The 12,859-nt window shown below is 41.6% G+C and overlaps 1 protein-coding gene across 1 annotated transcript in view; it reads left to right on the top strand.

Annotated features, from left to right (window-relative positions):
- The window catches only part of RAB3B (RAB3B, member RAS oncogene family), a 75,302-nt gene extending 62,655 nt beyond the window's left edge, over window positions 1-12,647 (top strand). Inside the window, exon 6 of the mRNA XM_045857872.1 lies at window positions 11,683-12,647. The gene's annotated coding sequence lies outside the window, so the exon portion shown is untranslated. The remainder of the gene's footprint in view (window positions 1-11,682) is intronic.
- Window positions 12,648-12,859: the final 212 nt, after the last annotated feature.

Raw genomic sequence — 12,859 nt, forward strand, 5'->3', positions numbered from 1 at the left:
GGAAAAATACATCATTCTGAGAACACATACCTGGGAAACCTGAGCCACCTTTGCGGAGCTGTTTCAGGGAGCCTAGGAAGACTCCACTGCACCCAAATACCTCCACTACCCATTGGCAATGGCTTTATATCCCTCAATTAAGCTTTCATTTATTAGTTTAAAACTTTGATGGCTGACTAAGTATAAATCCTCCTGAAAGAGTAAGGGTAAAAGAAGAAACATCTGTACTGTGAAACATGTTTAGATTGCTGGTTCAGAGTTAATTGTCTTCTGAGGGACATGGAAAACCATTCCAAAACTTAATGACTTAAAACAACAAACATTGTTCTTCATGGTTCTGTGGGTCAGCTGGATCTTGCTGAGGCTGGATGGTCTAGAATGGCCTCATTCACAACATGTCTTTGTCCCCAGATGAGATGACTAGGGTTGAGACCTCTGTCCATGTCGTCTCACTCTTCAGAAGGCTGCCCAGATTTGTTCACATGGTGGTGGAAGTTTTCCAGGCAGCAAGAGAGGGCAAGCTAAAATGCAGAAGCACTTTCTAAGCTTCTGTTTGTAACTTGTTTGCTAATGTCCCACTGATGACCACAAGTCTCATGACCAAGCCCGATTTTAAAGGATGGAGAAATAGATGCCATCTTTTGATGGCAGGAGCTGTAAAATACTGTGGCTACTTTTTCACTCTACGAAAGAAAGCAACTCTATAGTCATCTGAAACTGAGTCTGGTAAATTTCCCTGGGTCTTAAAACCTGGCTCTGAAGATATCTCCCAAAGACAAAAGTCAAAATGGTTTAGAGCAGGGCAGACTCATCATTTCTTTAGTTGTCCAAAGGGTCCACTTTGAAGGAAACAAGACATAATCTGGATAGAAAAGTTTTGATTCTTGTTTAGCATTCCATTTGGTTACCTTTTAGTCACCCTCTGAGGGATGAACCTGGCTCCTCATTTTGTGGGATTCACCATAATAATGGTTATGATTCCCATCTGAAGTTTCTGGCTGGAAGCCCAGCAGAGAAATTCAGTGTATGTTGGAAAGATGTCTCTGAGAATAGTTGGGCCCTCTGTTGTAGTGATACTCTCTTCCTTGGAGAGCTCATCAGGTCCTGAAGTTTTAGATGCCAAGTCTTTTGCAATGACATACATACACAAGTGCCTACTGAAGATTTCCATGTCTCAAACTTAATATGTCCACATTGGTACTCTTGATTCTGTCCCAAATTCACTTCAAACTTAATCTTCACAGAAACCTAGGTGTTATTCTTAATTCCTTATTTTTCTCTTTTTCTTAGTGTTTACATATAATCCACCAGCAGGTCCTATGATTCTCCTTCTAAAATAGATCTCTCTCTCTAAAAATAAATAAATAAAATCTTAAAAAAAAATAAAATAAAATAGATCTCAAATCTGACTGCTTTTCACTATTTCCATTTTATTGACCTTGGTCCAACCTACTGCTATTTCTCCCCTAGAGAGCTACCACAGAGCTCCTAACTAGAGTCCCTACTCTGAACTTGCTCCCCTGCAGTCCATCCTCCACACATCAACAGTCTTTTAAAAATACAAATGAATGAACAACAGTTCAGTAACACTGAGGTTTACTTCAGTAGCACATATAAAAGAATCTGGATACTTTCATTATTATTAAGAATCATTATTTTATTGCTTCTGTTGCTAGCCCTGAATCTGCCTCTAACTTGCTGTAGGACCTCTGATAAATCATTTCCTGCACTAGACAGCTATGATGTTGTCTCACATTTCTTCAGGAAATAGCAACCTTTTCTTTTGTAGTACTACTATTGGGCTGGCCAAAAAGTCCATATGTTTGTTTTTGTTTTTTTTTCATAAAAGACACCTTTTTCATTTTCACCAATAAGTTTGTTGATTTGCATATTTTGAGTATGCCAACTATCTCCTGTTATTGGTTTCCATTGGGTATAGGACAGGGGTGCTGCTAAACATCTTCCAATGCATAAGACAGCCCCACAGCAAGTAATTATTTGGCCAAAATGTCAATAGTACCAAGAAACTTTGCAAAAACAGTTTTGACACATTCGATGAGCCGTGGCACCTTCTCCATACACTGCACACATCTTTTTTGTTTTTTTTTTTGTATTTCAGTTGCGCTTTTACCTTTCTTGAAATAATGAAGCATAATATACCAAAAATGTTGCACATTTTCTTTCATCTTCAATATTAAATTGGCTGCACAAAAATTCACCAATTTTGATATATTTTTTAAATGTACACTGATATGACAGCTTTCACAATACAATCTAACAAAATTGTTTCAAATGAAGTTAAAGACAACTGAGCACTACTAGAGGCATGATACGGAAAAAATGAAAACTTTTTGGTCAACACAATGTTTCCTCACCCAAACGAGGTGATTCTAGTGAGAACTGTCAGTAAAGAGGGCATGTGATCAACTGGGGCCAATCAGAATGGGAAATATATGAGGATGTGTGCTGTAAAACTATCATAGCCTATCTTGAACCCGGGTGTGGAATGCTGGTATGTAGTAAGAGAAAGCAAGGCCATTATGCAGAGAGAATCACAAACATTCCATGCCCTGACTCTGGCTTCTTGAGATTTGGCCAGTCACCTCTTCCTTCTTCTGATCAGGTTACATACCTCAGTATATGTTTCTTTTTTTCTTTTTTAAATTATATTTTATTGATTATGCCATGATAGTTTTCCCAAATTTTCTCCCTTTGTCTGCCTCCACCCAGCACCCCCCACTTCCTCAGGCAATCCTCATACCATTGTTCATGTCCATGGGTCATGCATATAAGTTCTTTGGCTACTCCATTTCCTATGCTATACTTTACATCCCCATGGCTATCCTGTAACTACCTATTTGTACTTCTTAATTCCCTCACCTCTCACCCATCCTCCCACACCCCTTCCCATCTGGCAACATCAAAATGCTCTCTGTATCCATGATTCTGTCTCTATTCTTGTTTGCCTGGTTTGTTTTTTAGATTCAATTGTTGATACATATATATTTATTGCCATTTTATTGTTCATAGTTTTGACCTTCTTTTTGTTAAATAAGTCCCTTTAACATTTCATATGATAATGATTTGGTGATGATGAACCCTTTAGTTTTTTCTTGTCTGGGAAGCTGTTTATCTGCCTTTCAATTCTAAATGATAGCTTTGCTAGGTAGAACAATCATGACTGTAGGTCCATACTTTTCATGATTTTGAATATTTCTTGCCAAACCCTTCAAGCCTGCAAAGTTTCTTTTGAGAAATCAGCTGACAGTCTTATGAGAATTCCCCTGTAGGAAACTAACATCTTTTCTCTTGCTTTTAAGATCCTCTCTTTATCTTTAACCTTTGGCATTTTAATGATGATGTGTTTTGGAGTGGGCCTCTTTGCATCCATTTTATTTGGGACTCTGTGCTTCCTGGACTTGCATGTCTATTTCCTTCACCAAATTACGAAAGTTTTATTTTTCCAAACAGATTTCCAATTTCTTACTCTTTCTCTTTTCTTTCTGTCACCACAATAATGGAATGTTGGAACACTTAAAGTTGTCCCAGAGTCTCCTCATACTATCCTTGTATTTTTGGATTCTTTTCTTCTTCTTGTTCTGATTGGTTATATTTTTGTTTCCTTATGTTCCAAATTATTGATTTGATTCCCAGCTTCATCCACTCTACTGTTGTTATCCTGTAAGTTGTGCTTTAGTTCAATTAGTAAATCCTTCATTTCTGACTGGATCTTTTTTATGCTGTTAAGGTCCTCACTAAGTTCTTTGAGCATTCTATAACCAGTGTTTTGAGCTCTGCATCTGGTAGATTGCTTATCTCCATTTTGTTTAGTTCTTTTTTTTTTAAGTATTAGGGGGTTTTTTTGTTTGTTTTTTAAATATATTCTTTTTTTAAAAGATTTTATTTATTTATTTTTAGAGAGGGAAGGGAGGGAGAAAGAGAGAGAGAGAGAAACATCAATGTGCAGTTGTTGGGGTCTGTGGCCTACAACCCAGGCATGTGCCCTGACTGGGAATCGAACCTGCGATGCTTTGGTTCGAAGCCTGTGCTCAATCCACTGAACTATGCTAGCCAGGTTGTTTAGTTCTTTTTCTGGAGTTTCGATCTATTCTTTCATTTGGGCCACGTTTCCTTGTCTCCTCATCTATGCAGCCTCCTTGTGTTTGTTTCTATGTATTAGGTAGAGCTTCTATGACTCCCTGTCTTGGTAGTGCAGCCTAATGTAGTAGGTGTCCTGTAGGGTCCAGTGGTACAGCCTCCCCTTCCACCCAAGCTGGATACTTGAGGTGTGCCCTTTGTGTGGGCTGAGTACACCCTCCTCTTGTAGCTGAGCATTGATTGCTGTTGGCAGGTTAATGGGAGGGACTTACCCAGGCCAGTCAATTGCAAGGATTGGCTATGATCACTGAACACCAACTTTTGCCCTCCTTGGAGGATCAGCTGTACAGGGGCAGGGTGGTGGTGCTCTGATATGTCTGTAGCTCCACTTGGTGCACAGGCTCTGGAGTTTCCCGAGTGATGCAGGCTAAGGTCAGCCCCTACATGTGTTCTGCCTGGGGCCTCCCTGCATGAACTATGAAGCAATCTGAGATGGCTGCTACTTTTGCTGGGCTTGGAGATGCCCAGGTGAAGCCAAGCTATGAATCTAGGCTGGCTGCTGCTAGTGCCAGGCCTGAGGCCACTTAGCAAGAAGTACAGGGGCTGGGTAGGTCACTGAGGCCAGCTGTTGCTTGTTTGAGAGGATTAGGAAGTTGTGAAACATGAGTCAAGACCTGCCATTCACATGGAAAAGTCACTGTTAACAGCTTGGGTGGGCCCATAAGTTGTGTGGGATGGAGTCTCAGGGGATCTCTAGCATGGGGCAAACAGTGTTGGCCAGGTTGATGGAGTCTCAGATATGGCACCTGCCTGTCAGCTCTGTCGCTCTGAGGGTGGGAGAGGGTTCAGAAAAGGAACAATGGCTTCTGCCTGCCTTTCTGTCTGGGAGAAAGTTGTCCCCCAGCCCCTACCTTGATGTCAGGCATTCACTTCCTTCCTGTATGCCACTGGTGCCTTTCAAGCTGCCACCCTAGTGCTAGAGCTCAGAGGGATTGAGTCTGAGTAAGTCTGTGTGTGGGTTCTTTAAGGAGAACTGCTTGAGACCCCAGAAGTTTCTTCCATGGACTAAATCCCCACTGGTTTTTGCAGCCAGAAGTTATAGGGACTTATCTTTCTGGCACTGGGACCCTGGGATGGGGACCTGGTGTGAGGCTGGGACTCCTTGCTCCCGAGATATCCTTCCTGAAATTTTTCCATCACATGTGGATGTGGTACCAGCCTGTTTTGCAGCTCCACCCCTCCTGTAACCGGAAAAGACACCAGCGTTCGGGCTGCCTGTCACTACCAAATCCAATAAGCAATGACAGTGATTGAATCTTTTATAGGCGCTTTATTCAGATGGCTGGCGATCCGAGAAGATGGCGGGTTCATACCCTAACAAACCATCTTACTCTTTCTTTCCCAGCCAGATCTTTTATAAGGGGGTTGGGGGAGGGCAAACAAGGTGTCAGCGAAAGCCTTTGAAATTCAACAGTTGCCTCCAAAGGGGAAGGGTAGTTGCTTGCTTCTTCCTGGTACAGACGTCTCCAAGAGGTCATCTGCTTATTCTTAGGCGCCAAGATAGGCCTTATCTGTAGTTACTGAAACAAAAACTTAACATACACATTACTTGCTAGATTTATGACTATTTACCTTAAGCTAAATTTTCCCAAGTCTTAAGCCCCTATCACTCCTACCAGTCTGAACGGTTGTGGTTTCTTTAATTCCATAGTTGTCAGACTTCCATGCAACTCAATTTCTAACAGTTCTGAGTGATGGTTGTTCTATATTTTAGTTGTAATTTTGACGTATAGTATATGTTTCTAGTAAAGGCTCCATTTAGCTTTGCTTATTGGAGTTAAGTTCTTATCACTTAAAACCAAAAAAATAACCTTCCCTCTTTTTCCTCATTTTTCTTACTGTTCTAAAATGCAGTACTTCTAATTTTTAAACACTGACTATTTCAGAAAATTCCACTTCTATGGACTTTCTGAATGGGCTTTGTATAATCTGGAACAAAGCCCACTCTCTTCACTTTCGAGTCTCGTACCTGAATGCATGAAGAAGAGGGATTTGGCAAGGTGAGAAGCAGCTCTCCAAGAACAGTGATGACAGCACAGGCACAGATTCTATGATTCGGTTCCTGGTCCACAGAGTCTGGCTTCCCAAGTATGCGGAAGCTACACAAAACATCTAACACCACAGTTGCTATTTCTCCACATCTGTTTCTATTTCCCTGCCAGCTCAGTGACACCCACCGTCTTGACAGAGCAGACAGAGCACCGTTGACTGGACTGAGTTGTGTGACCTATGCTTTTGTTGTATCATTCTGAAGTGGCCAAACAGCAAATACCCAAATAGGAAGTCTCTGAGAGACTTGAATAAAAGAGTTTCCTTTGCTCAGTAGAAAACCTGCAATGGAAATGCTAATGTTAGCCAAAGTAAATTAAAAAACCCTTGAGCAGTGTGAATAGGATTCTCAACTCCCTTCAGATTCTAATGAACCCCTTGGGGTAGGGGAGGTGTTTACCAATAGACTTGGATAAATCTAATGGGCTGTGCAACCTTCCTTAAGTCACTCCCTAACTCTGGGCTTCAGGATCTTAGACCAGATGTTTTCTGCAGGCCCCTTAATACTAATGCTTTGTGAATTTATGTCCATTCTCTCTAAGAGCTGCAAAGAGCAAACAGGATTTTGGCAGAAATTCTTTTGTTATGAAAGCCTCTTTTCTTCTTGGGTACAATGAAAACAGCCAAGGCTGAGTGAAGTCCACATCACTCAGTCAGGCCTGGTTTCTGCGGCTGCCAGAAAGCATCCTAGCCAGTAAGTGCATCTGGGTGGTCTCTCACTGCCTGTTACATGCCAAAGGTTTTTAAAGGGTAACAAGTAGAGAAGAAACAAAGAATCTCTAAGGAGACTTGTTAAGAATGGAGCACAGGCCCATGTGTTTGAGAAGAGACAGCAGGCAGCCATGTTTAAGAACCATAAATGCATTCCAATTGTAGGACTTAATTTATAGAGCACCAAGCATGTGCCAGGCTCAACTGGACGAGATCTTTCTGAGGACAATCTCTGCCAGGCAGCCGAAAGCCTGGAAGCTGAAAAAAAGGGCTGAGAGATTTGCTTGTGCTGAACTATCTTCCCATCCCTCCAAACAAGAGGTCAGGGGAAGAGGACTAAGAAGGTAGTGTGGTAGAGTGGTTGAGGGCATAGGGCTTATGGTCTGACAGATCTAAATTCAGTTCTTAGTTCTTTATCAATAACTAGTTGTGTGACTTTGAGAGAATTACTCTCTGAGCCTCAATTACTTCATACATAAATAGAAAAATAACATTTACCCCCACAGGTTGTTGAGAGGATCACATGAGAAAATGGGTGCAAAGCCACAGTGCAGTGCCTGACAAACACGTGGTGCTGACCATTGTACAACACAGCCTTCCCAATTAGGCCAAGCCAATCCAGAGTCTCTGCAAGGAAACTGAGGACAGAGAACCCAGTGTAAATGCCATGAGAAAAAGAGCAAAAAAAGGGGGGAGGTGTAAGTAGGAGGTGGATTCTGGACTTGGAAAGTAGATCAGGGTAGAATCTTGTCAGGAACAAGGGAGGAGAGTCCAGATTGGCCTAGAGCATCTCTGTTGTGTGACTTTGTTGGGCCAACTGCCACCAGACACCTGACAGTATGATACCTCGTGTACTTCCTCCTTCCTCCCAGAAACCAGTCTCCAGGTGAAGTAATTAAGCCAAACCTGAGGGGATAGAGGATTCTGGAGCCTATGTTGGACATGCCCTCCCACACTCAGAAAATTAGGAATCTGGATACCTGGGGTTGAGTTCTGCCTCTGCAATATGCTAATTGTGTGACCTTTGACAAACATTTTCATACATAAAATGAAATTAATAATCTTCCTATTTCACAAAGGAGTTGTGAGAGCCAGATACAAGCACATTTTAGAAATGTGGAATGTTGTAGACATATATGTTACAGTCACCATGAGGGGCTGGGGTAAGCAGCATTTTTTTCCAGAATGAAACAAAGTATACCACTCCCAAAGCCATTTCCAAAGGTCCTTTCCTCCGTCTACCTCCTCTGCCATTCCCTCCAAATTTTGGTCCCAGGACCCTAACCTCACTTGGAAATATCAGGGCCAACATGCCTTATAATCAGAGGTTTGGTTGGCTTTAAAAAAATATTCTAGAGGCTAAGAGCAGCCAAAGAGAATCTGCCAGTGCATGCTGGGATTGGATGAACAGAGCAGCGGGCTGAGATGGGATTGGAGCCCTGGAGGGGCAGACACAAGGGCCCATCTGCACCATGACTGGAATACCATAACAAAAATCATCAATCACGTGTCCAACACTTTACAGTTCCAAATGCACTTTCTCATCAAAACTCCCATGATCTTTGGCATAGCCCTATGATGTGGGTTTTATTATTCCAAGTACTCAAGTGAGGAAAACTGTGGGGCCTGCATCAGTAAAGCAACCAGCCCAAGATGACAGAGAGAAGGGGGCAAATAGCTTGGTTGGTCTCAGAACCAAATAGGATCTGCCCCCTAGAACAGTTATTCCTGACCCTGAACCCTGCCTGCCTATTGGGGATGAGGTGGCAGGGCACAGCTGAAGAGAAAATTTAAGTATTAGTTGTGTCTGTATCTGGCCTCCTTTCTGCTTGTGGGATAAAAGGAAGGAGAGGAACACACATTCTCCTCACCACCCCCACGCCATCACTAATAAACCCTGGAGCACCTTTGAGCAGCAGAGGCTGTCCTTATCTCATGGGACCAGGGGCAGTTGGTCTTTGGAGTCACACAGAGAAATGTCACATTATGCAGCCTGTACACCATCTTCATTTCTCTCAGTTGCTTTCTAATTTATTCAACCAGGGACCAGGCTAGTCTCATGCCAGCTTAGGAGATATACCAAAACAGACTGAGCAGAATTACTCAGGAGGAGCAATTAGCAAAATTGCACTTGTCCTTCTCTAGGACTGAGCAAAGAGAAGAATAATAACTCTCAAGTCTCTCCCCATCTGATTCTAGCTAAGCAGATGTTCTCATGCTTTTTAATTCTTCCTATGTTCCATATACTGATACCTCTTCTTAGTGACATGATAAAAATGAAATGTCATGTAGTGTTATGAGTTTGTAAAATATAAAGAAATATATGGACATGGAGTATACACAGTAACAAAAGGGAAGATCCCATTTGCAAATACCTGTTGTGTCTCTTTGTTTTGTCTTGACATGTTTAATTGATACAAACTGACTTTTTAAAATGTAGCTCCTATCCTTACTGTAGTGGCAATGATGGTATATGCAATAAAGTTAATCTAAACTATGTATCATTTATGGAGCAACTCTTCCCTGGGTTTGTGCTAAGAACTTTGGGAGAAGACTCCTGCCATCTAAAATCTTAGGGACTGAAATTATCAATTTGTTGTTCTACTTATCTATGCACTCATTGGTTGAAAATAGGTCCAGCACCAATTCAACGAAAGCCACAATACAAGGCAGTAATTCATAAATGACTCAGAAAATGGGGAGATCAGGGTGGACTGTAACAGTCAGGGAAGGCTGAGTGGAGGAAGGACTGGGGCTGCAAGAAGTCAAGGACAGCCATTCAGCATGTACTTGTGGAGACTCTCCAGGTCCCAGCTCTGTGCTGGGTGATATAGACGATGCAGAAAATCATGGTGCAGTGAGTGCCTCTGCAGCTTAGCTCAGTATTATCTCCTAACAGAGGGTTAGGATACACTACTGGACAGCATGTGGGAGCAAGGCTGCTGAACTGGAGAGAGAGTGCTAAGCCCACAGAAAAATGCAACAAAATGCAGACAGAACTGGCCTGCTTTGGGAAGGGGCAGAGCTCATTCCTCCCCCCAAAACCTCCTAACAGTACAAGTCTAAGCACGTATCAAATTCAAAATTCAGTTCTTCACCTACTCCTACCATGTCTAGATTATTTATAACACCTAATATAATGTAAATGGTATATAAATAGTTGCTATACTATATTGTTTAGAGAATGATGACAAAAAAAAGTCTGTATGTGTTCATTTGCAGATGCAACCACTGTAGACCTAAGTACACATAGACGTAAGACCTAATGTGACTTTTTTTCGGAATATTTTCCATCCACAGTTGGTTGAGTTTGTGGATGTGGAACCTGCAGAAGGGAGAGCTGAATGTATTTTCAAATTATAGTAGTTCATAGAACAAGGGCTGCCAATAAAGTGAATGGCAACCTCTCCTTGGTTTGAGAAGAAGACTGGGGTACACTTTTTAAATAGATTTTTAGAGAGAGTAAAGGAGAGGGAGAGAGAGAATTATCGATTTGTTGTTCTACTTATTTATGCACTCATTGGTTGTTTCTTGTATGTGCCCTGACCAGGGTTCAAACACACAACCTTGGTGAATCAAGATGACATTCTAGCCAACTGAACTACACAGCCAGGGCCTGGGGTACACTTTAGATCTGAGCCTCTGCATACGTTGTTCTTCCTACTCCTCTGTCTCCCAAGCTCGGTTAGTTACTTTCTCTGGGAAACCACATCCCCCTTTGTTTTCCTTTGCCATAGAACTTACTGTGCCATGTTTAAATTTTCCGGTTACTTGTGGGAGTAGATTGTCCAATGACACAAACCAGGCAAGAGGTAGGCAGTTGGCTGTAGTGTCCAGAGTGCACTATCAGTTCACAGCTTTTCCAAGCTCCCAGCTTTTGAAAGAGCTGCCTGGATCCCAGTGATTTGTACTGAAAGAGAGGCCTCTACCCGTTCTTTAATGTCTTTCTGCTTTCTATGGTGGACATATAGGATGCCTCTGAGTCAGCTGGTAACTTATTTTAATAAATATTTGGCTTGTTGATTCATGATTCAATAAACTGACTCTTTAAAAGAACAGCTAAAAATAAGATCCTTAAAATTATGCTGGGATTAGCAATAATATCTCTAAATTCTTTCTTTTCTCTATATTCCACTGCTATTGCTTCAACTTAAAACATCAGTTCTTACTCTGGAAACAGACTGTGGATTCAAGTGTTGGTTCAACCCCTCACTAGCTGTATAATTTTGGGAAAATTATTTAATCTCTCTATACCTCAGGTTCCATATATGTAGAGGAGGGATACATTGTAAAGTTGCTGTGAGCATTAACTGAGTTAATGTATGTTTAGGAGAATGCTTGGAACATAATAAATATTAGATATAATTATAATTACTTACTTTTGTCCACCTCAGTTAGAGTCCTGGCAGGAAATAAATGGTATACTCAAAATAGATCATTTGAGGTGTTTGATAAAGTAACTACTTACAAAATGAGTGCAGGGGGCAGGGAGACGATTATGGGTTATAAATTTCCCCCAGTGAGAGCAACAGTGGGCATGGTACTAGCCAAAGGCATGAAAAGATAAGGGTAGGGAGTAGTTACCAGAATCTCAGAATCTGGAGAGGGCAGTTGAATGGAAGGGGCTACCTAATCAAAGCTGTGGCCTTTGGTGGAGGGACATATCCTTACAAAGTGATTCAGTAGGGAGGGAACTGGGGGATACATACTCTCTTGCCTCTTTCTGCTGACCTCTGATCTCCTGCTGCTATCTCCCAATGCTAGACCCAAGCAGAAGCTAGAGGGCAAAGGAAGCCTGTTGAACTCCACGGAGGCCAAACTTCTGGAACACAGAACAGGTGGAGTACGGTGGAGACAGCATCTGAAGAGGCAAAGAGAAAATATCCTTTCATCTACCCTTGCCTTCCTATTCTTTACCTTGCAGCCAGAATGATAAAGCACAAATCTTTCTAAAGCACGAATCTAATCTTATTTTGCTCCAACTTGATGCCTTTTGGTGGCTTGCACTGCTCTCAGATAAAGGTACTCAACATAAAATACAGGGTCTAATGATTTATCTCCAGCCTACCCCTCCAGTTTTAACCATTGCCATGCCCCTCTCAACCTTAACTATGAGTCACATGCAATTACCTTCAAACTTACAAGAACATGGCTTCCTCTTTTTTGACCTTTCCTTTTCCTGGAACTCGGCCCGGAATGATCATTCCCCTTTCATTCTCCTCCATTTGGCTAATGCTCGTTCATGCTTTATTTATACATAGAAATGAAGGGGTTTCATTTCTTATCTAGTTAGATTTGGGGTACTCCAAGCTCTGTTCTATAGCAATGTTGTCTTGAGTCCAGAAAGTAGTAGTACTTAAAGGCTGGTATTTGACAATACCTTTATTTGTAAGTGGACTTTTGTGATTTTCTTGAAATTCTAATTATGATAGATACATGGCCTACAAGACAGTGCTTGAAAGTAATAGAGTTGAGTTTTTAATAAGCTCATCAAAATATACCCTCAAAGTGATCCTCTGAGAACAACTGAAGCCTAACATACATCCTGAGGATTCTGGGGTGCTAAGATAGACTGCTAGTAGTTTGATTTGCATGCGGACCCAATGGGCTTTTTAGGAGAAAAGACAAATATGCCCTTTGAAGCAGAGTGTGGACAAAAACTGCCTCTGGACTGAGAAGGTGAAGAGAATGAAATGTATTAAAGATTTTATCTCATAACTGTACAGTCATCTTCTCCAAGTGGAACTAAAATTCACATTATTAAAGAATGTCTATTGAAAGCTCCTTTGTGTATCTGATGCTCTCTTTTTGAAAAACAAGAAACAAACAGAACTCAAAGGCTCTCATGATGGAGGAGGATGGGTGGTGGCTTAAAAGACAGGACCTATTCCGACAAGACCCAAATGGATTATTTCTTTGTTCCCCTTAATTTCAAAATTCC

Source organism: Phyllostomus hastatus, unplaced genomic scaffold, assembly GCF_019186645.2.
Source record: "Phyllostomus hastatus isolate PE091 unplaced genomic scaffold, TTU_PhHast_1.1 phas_contig_147, whole genome shotgun sequence".
NCBI lineage: Eukaryota > Metazoa > Chordata > Mammalia > Chiroptera > Phyllostomidae > Phyllostomus > Phyllostomus hastatus.